The following is a 7,109-nucleotide window of genomic DNA, read 5'->3' on the forward strand; positions in this document are numbered from 1 at the left end:
TGCAGCTGCATCACTCTGGTCTCTTTCACTGTTGTCACATGGAATTGTCTCTGTGTGTTTCTGTCTCTGGAAACAATTTGAATAGAAATTTCTATTTTTAAAAAACAAACTGTTGATTATTATGCTCTATTTAGATACTTCCTATAACCCACACCCACCTCCATTTCCCCATATGTATTTGAGAAGGAAAGAGGAACTCCTCTGAGCTATCATATTGGAAAGAATCAATAATACAATGTTTTACTAGAGATGCCTCTTATCTAAAATATTTGAATTAAATATAAAATCTGGGGAAATTATCACCCAGTTTCCCTCCTCTAGAGGCATGTTCTAAATGATAGACAGCAGAATATTTTATACCCATGAGGTTTGCTGACATTATTGATTTGGTCCAGGATCTGTATTTTCTCTCTAAAGAAAACAGTATTCTCTCTTTACTTTCTTTAATATATAACGTTGGTGTCTTAAGTTTATTGTCAGAGAGGATGCTTATAGTTCAAATGGTTTGGTTGTATTTCACCAGTATTATTACAAGATAGTCAAACAATGGCTGGGCTCCAGGATAGACCTCGGTCCCTTTGTTCCACTGGGATACTGATCTGAAAGCCACTGTTTTCTTATATTCCAAAGACCAAATAAATAAAACAAATAAATAAACAAACAAAAAAAAACAAGTCAATGAAACTATTTTAAAACCAACTCTCTTTTCTTCCTCATCCATGTTAATTCTCTTCTACCTAAAATTGCTTCCTGGAAGTGATTTTTATGTTTCTTAGAGCTTCTTTATGTATATATATCCACACTAATGCATATAAAACTGTGCCTTGTAGATCTTATACTTTTTCCATTTGAATAACTATTTTCTCATGTCATATAGAGTTTATCCATTGTCCTAGATATGCATTTTTCCTGTGTATTTGAGCATCATAGGAAGATAAATTCTACTCTTGAAAATGTTAACTGGTCACTGAGACACAGAAAGCTATTATTCTTACCAGTTTTCAATAGTGAGTAGATTCTGTAGGGGTGGAATTTTAAGATGTAAGTATACTGTTTTTCTACACTCAAATTCCGTTCCCCTTATCATAGAAATTGACCAGTGAAGTGTGCTGCTGACTTTTCAGAATCCGTGTACATATAATCCATTAGGGTATTAGATATAACATTGGTCAGAAAAGCATACTGTGAAACGTTGCTTTTATTTAAACTCCCACTATTTTCACTACATGGTTTCAAGATTTTACTTCATTATTGTCCTCTGGTGGTGGGCTCTGTGAACTGCATATTTACGGGTCTGGAGCACATATCTTCCTGGAGGTATACAACTCCTCAGGTACCAGCTAAAGAGTAGATGATAAGAAGCATTCAGATTTATTAAAACTCATTAAGAATATCAGTAGCCTGACTGTTGTTTCTAAAAATATAAAATATTTATCCTTCTGTTGTCAAACAACCGTATTTCATGAAAAGAAGTATAAATCCTTTTTTGCTTGCAATAGAAGAACTATAATTGAAGATATTCTTCATTTGGACCAAATACCTTCTCTGAAAATATAAGTTAAAATAGGAGTTGAAATTTCCAAAATATTCTTTAGGAAATAAAACTCCACATATAATTGCAAATTATAATTTAATTTTACCTTACATTTAAATATCTATATAGAATTTAATTTAAGGAAGGAAGAAAGAAGAAAAGAAGGAAAGAAAGGACGGAGGGAGGGAGGGACGGTGGGAGGAAGGAAGGAAGGAAGGAAGGGAGGAGGGAAGGAAGAAAAAGGAAAGAAAGAAAGAAGATAAAGTAAAATAAAGTTATTAAATTAAAAAATACTTATTATAAAAAAACTTAAGAAAAAAACGAACGGATAGAACCTTTGGATAAATCGTGGAAGCAAAGCTATACAGACAAAATCTCATACAGAAGCATACACTTAGAAACTCACAAAAAGAGGAATAGGGGAAAAAATGATAAATCTTGCTCTCAAAGTCCACTTCCTCAATTTGGGATGATTCTTTGTCTAAATGAGGGAAGGAAAGAAGGAAGGAAGGAAGGAAAGAAAGAAAGAAAGAAAGAAAGAGAGAAAGAAAGAAAGAAAGAAGGTAAAGTAATATAAAATAAAGTTATTAAAATAAAAATAATTATTAAGAAAAAAATTTTTTAAAAAAACAGACGGATAGAACCCTAGGACAAATGGTGGAAGCAAAGCTATACAGGCAAAATCTCACAGAGAAGCATACACATACACGCTCAGAAAAAGAGGTAAAGGGGAAAAAATGATAAATCTTGCTCTCAAAGTCCACCTCCTCAATTTGGGATGATTCTTTGTCTATTCATGTATTCCACAGATGCAGGGTACATCAAGTTGATTGTGGAGCTTTAATCCGCTGCTTCTGAGGCTGCTGGGAGAGATTTCCCTTTCTCTTCTTTGTTTTCACAGCTCCCAGGGGCTCAGGTTTGGATTTGGCCACGCCTCTGCGTGTAGGTCGCTGGAGGGCGTCTGTTTTTCACTCAGACAAGACGGGGTTAAAGAAGCCGCTGATTGGGGGCTCTGGCTCACTCAGGCCGGGGGGGAGGGAGGGGCACGGAGTGCGGGGCGAGCCTGCGGCGCCAGAGGCTGGCGTGACTTTGCACCAGCCTGAGGCTCACCATGCGTTCTCCCGGGGAAGTTGTCCCTGGATCCCGGGAACCTGGCTGTGGCGGGCTGCACAGGCTCCCCGTAGGCGGGGTGTGGATAGTGACCTGTGCTCGCACACAGGCTTCTTGGTGGCGGCAGCAGCAGCCTTAGCGTCTCATGCCCGTCTCTGGGGTCCGCGCTTTTAGCCACGACTCGTGCCCGTCTCTGGAGCTCCTTTAAGCAGCGCTCTTAATCCCCTCTCCTCCCGCAGCAGGAAACAAAGAGGGAAGTAAAAGTCTCTTGCCTCTTCGGGAGCTCCAGATCTTTTCCCGGACTACACCCACCCCACCCCACCCCACCCCACCCCACCCCCCGCTAGCTGTGGTGCACTAACCCCTTCAGGCTATGTTCACGCCACCAACCCCAGTCCTCTCCCTGCGCTCCGACTAAAGCCCGATCCTCAGCTTGCAGCCCCGCCCGCCCCCGCGGCTGAGCAGACAAACCTCTCGGGCTGGTGAGTGCCAGTTGGCACCTATCCTCAGGGGCTTAGTTACTCCACGGCATGTGGGATCTTCCCGGACCAGGGCTCGAACCCGTGTTCCCTGCACTGGCAGGAAGATTCTTAACCACTGCACCACCAGGGAAGTCCCTAAAGCAATTATTTTTTTAACTCTATGGCTTTAAATAATCCTTGGCTCTGAAATTCCCTGTACCCCTGAGCTACGTAACCACAGGCCCCTCTGCCCTAAATCCTTTTCTTACACTTTGTAGCTTTTTAAGCAACGCCCCTCTTTAGGAAGACATAATCCCTTCTCTGTAGAAAACATGAAAGACCTGAACAAATCAAGATTTCTCCATGGAGAATTCAGCTAGTCCTGTGCTTAGCTCTGAACAAGGAAATCCATGTCTACACCAAGCACGCCATTACCCGGACTAATGCCTGACTTGAATAACAAGCAAATTATTGTGCTTTTAATTGTACCCCGCTCGGTCACAAAGCACGTGTGAGAGAGGAATGTGCCCAGCTTCTCCAGGAGAAACAGGTCAGGCCTCTAATCCTCCTTTTCTGTCACCTTCCCCTCCCCCTTTCCAATCCTTTCTCTTCTCAGCAGAGCAGAGGGAAAAAAAAGAGACAGCTAAATTATGTTTAAAATGGAAGCGTCTAAAAGAAGAAAAACGGCGGTCAGTACTGACTTGGGAGAGGATGCATTATCTATCCACAGCCTCTGCAGTGTGGCCCATTTGAGGACAATCAGTGTTCCAACCGGCTTGCTGGAGGGCGATATCTGCGAGCCTAAACCAGGCTTTCTCAGCCTCAGCACGACTGCTGGGTGGGGTTGGATGCTTCTTTGCTGTGGGCCTGTCCTGTGATGGAAGGACTTTTAGCCTCGCGTAAGCTGTGACCATCCAAAGTGTCCCAAGACACTTTCAAATGTCTCCTGGGTGCAAAATTGCCCCTGGTGGAGAACCACGGCCCCAAGCCCTTCCATATTGGGATGTACTTGCTCTCTCTCCCATTCTCTCCCCCCCCCATACACAAAACCCAAGAAAATCATGGTTCCTGTGTTAAAACTGGGGAGATCAACGTGCTCTTCATGTAGGTAGAATGAGTGGAAAGGAAAAAGACACTGACTTGTGTGTGTAGTCAGGGGACAGAGTGGGAACCCCCTCAACGCCAAGACTGAAAAGAGTCTTAGGATGTGGGTGTGTTTCTGGCTCCCTCTGGGAAGTGGCAATGCCCCTGGTTGAACAAGCCAACTTTCGAACGCCTCTACCCTGTGCACTTTGGAATCGGGCTTGCTGTGGGTGAGATGAGGAGTGATGGCGAGGCTGCAGAGATGAAGGCGTCTATGAAGGTGCTGACTGTCTCCTCCCACACTACCTGGGACAGGGGAGAACTACCCAGCTTCGGAGAGATACCCATTGCTCAGACAATGACGATCCTGTCTTGGACCTAAACATCGGGATGAAAGAGGGCTACTGACAAGACAGACGTTGTGCAAGCATGGGGTTGCACTTTCATTACAGACATTGAGGCAAACATTTCACTCCTGGTGATATAAGGTCTCCCCTATTTTTAGGAACTTACAAGAAGCATTATTGCTTGTTCTTACCGGCCAGAGGGAAAGGTGGGAGAACGAGCACACTGCAGTGAACCCCCATATCCACTAGATGGCGGTGTACATCTTCCTCAGAAGCCAGGCGGGCAGCGCTCCGGGCAGCTCGTTGGCCTAAGCAAGACAAGGGCCACTTTTCTTTCCGGAGACAGGCGTCTCCTCTCATTGTCGGCACAAACAGCCCCAAACAATTGCACTGACCACACAGCTCTAAGCCACGTTCCAGGGCACTGCCGTCTGTTCAGGAGTGAATGCTGGGAAAATGAACCACGCTGCTAATTTGCTTGATTGGGGGGAAAATAAGATCTCAAGTGACAGTGGGTGTAATTTATTTTTCCAACAAGAATAGGGGCAAAGCCATTTCATCCACCCCCCCCCCCACAACTGCTACCATAAATGAAAGCAATCACCTAATTAGTCCTGAATTACTAACTGGCAGGGTAAAGATCTGCTGGAAGTCAAGCTGAAGTGGGGAGTCTGGAGAAAGGGATGTGATTTCTGCAGGGGAAGAGGGGAGGGGTAGGGCGGGGTGGGAGGGGCGGGAGGGGAGGGAAGGCCTGAAGCCCATTGTGAGGTCCTGCGCCCCTGTGGTCTGGGGGCCGTGCTGGCCCAGACCCTGGGAGAAAAAGAGGCTCAGTGATGTCTTCAGGCCGTTCATTTTGTGCAGGAGAATGACTTTATAAAGTGAAGGAAAAAGAACCTGTTGGAGAAAACCTATCCGAGAGTTTCTCTGAAAATGCTACAGATGGAGATGAACTGGCTTGGGAAGGAGAGCACAGCCCTGTGGCGCCTGGCCACCCCGCTGCTGGTGGACCCCCCCAGGAAGGTTCTGTCACGGAAACGACAGGCAGATCTGAAACCAAGTTGGGCTTTACGTCATTAAGAAATCCCCCAAAGGAATGGAATAAAGGCCTCCTTTCACACTTTGGGTTTTGCATGTGTCCTGAGCAAGCGCCTCTTCCCCAGCTGAGACAGCGCGCTGTCCCCGCGACCCAGTGAGCGGCCCTCGTCCTGCGGGGAAGGCAAAACAGCAGCGAGGTGGGTGCGCGCCCAGAGCTGCCCCTCTCGCAATTGATTTGTTCAGGGATGACTTCTTGCGTTCTAGTTAGATGTGACTTTAATCGAAGTGCTTTCCTAAGGCGATTTATCACAACTGTGAACCGTCAGTCTGCACAGCTGCTGCTCTTTTAGGGAAACGCACAGGCTCGGGAGGCGGAGGGGCCGGCGCGGGCTCCCCTCTTTCCCACGGACCGGCCCGCGTGCCCCTCGCCCACCAGAAATATGTGCGCCGCGTCCTCAGAGGCCGCCGGTTCTGTGCTCTGGCTCCTCTGCTGTTTCTGGCTGCTGAACAGCCATCTCCTCTCTCCTGGGAGGGGCAGCTGGTTTCCTTTTGGGGCGCTCCCCTTCTCCCCGTCTCAGCTCCTGCAGCGGAGACGAGGCTGCCCCTCTCTCCCTGCACGCTGTGGGCTGGGTGTGCAACCCGGCTCGGGCCACAGTCCCCCACCGTCCCCGCCGACCCAGCGCGGCGCCCACCACAGCCGGCAAAGCCCACACGGGGCGCCCAGTTAAAGCTGAACCGCAGATGAAAACCACGACTTTTTAGGGTGTCTTCAACATTGCATGCAACATACTTCTACTAAAAAAATTACTGTTTATCTGAAGTTCAGCTTTAACGAGGCGGGCATCCTGTATTTTGTCTGGCAGCCTTCTTGGTTCTAAAGAAAATGTTTGTCCAGAGCAGGTCAAATTGGAATCAGCCTAGGACTTTTAACTGGAGCTTTGGGGAACAAATACTTAAAAGGTATCTGTTGGGACTGCTAGGCTGGTAGGATTCATGCTTGCAACTGCTGGGAGCCAGCTTTGCTATCATGTGGGGAGAGCTGCTTGAACTAGAAGCCAACACCACAGAGAGCAGACCTGTTTCATTTGAACAGGTGGATCCAGCTGTTCTTGAAGCTGGCCCGGTGGGTGGTAGAGGTCAGGGTGCTGATGGCCAGGAGGGATAATAATTTCCTACCCCTCAAATCTGGGAAGTGAAAACAGCAGGGCTGAATGTGCCCACGGGGCATGGCTTCTGTTCAACTGGAAGAGTGGTGAATGGCTATTGGGTGACCAAAACAGTCGGTCTACTATATTCTTACTTTGTTTGCTAATTGTTTTGCTGCATGTAAACTCTTTGTTGCATTAGCTCTTGTTCATGACATCATGTCTGGAGACAGGGTCTGATAGACTTACATGTGGAATTGGAGACTTCAATTTCAAATCTGCCTCTGCCTGGTTGAGTGGCTTTAGGGTCCTCGTAACCTCTACAAAGTTGAGTTTCTGGGTCTGAAACCTAAGGACAGAGGTGATCGTAATCCATTTGGGCTGCTATAACAAA

General features: G+C 46.6%; 1 long non-coding RNA gene across 1 annotated transcript; it reads right to left on the minus strand.

The window, feature by feature from the left end:
- Window positions 1-1,238: 1,238 nt before the first annotated feature.
- LOC117308722 (uncharacterized) lies at window positions 1,239-2,731 on the minus strand. Its single transcript, XR_004522892.2, has 2 exons — window positions 2,299-2,731; window positions 1,239-1,340 (listed from the first exon to the last, which is right to left on the minus strand). It is a non-coding gene; the product is annotated as an uncharacterized lncRNA (long non-coding RNA).
- Between the last annotated feature and the right edge of the window lie 4,378 nt (window positions 2,732-7,109).

This window comes from Tursiops truncatus, chromosome 17 (assembly GCF_011762595.2).
Source record: "Tursiops truncatus isolate mTurTru1 chromosome 17, mTurTru1.mat.Y, whole genome shotgun sequence".
Taxonomy (NCBI): Eukaryota; Metazoa; Chordata; class Mammalia; order Artiodactyla; family Delphinidae; genus Tursiops; species Tursiops truncatus.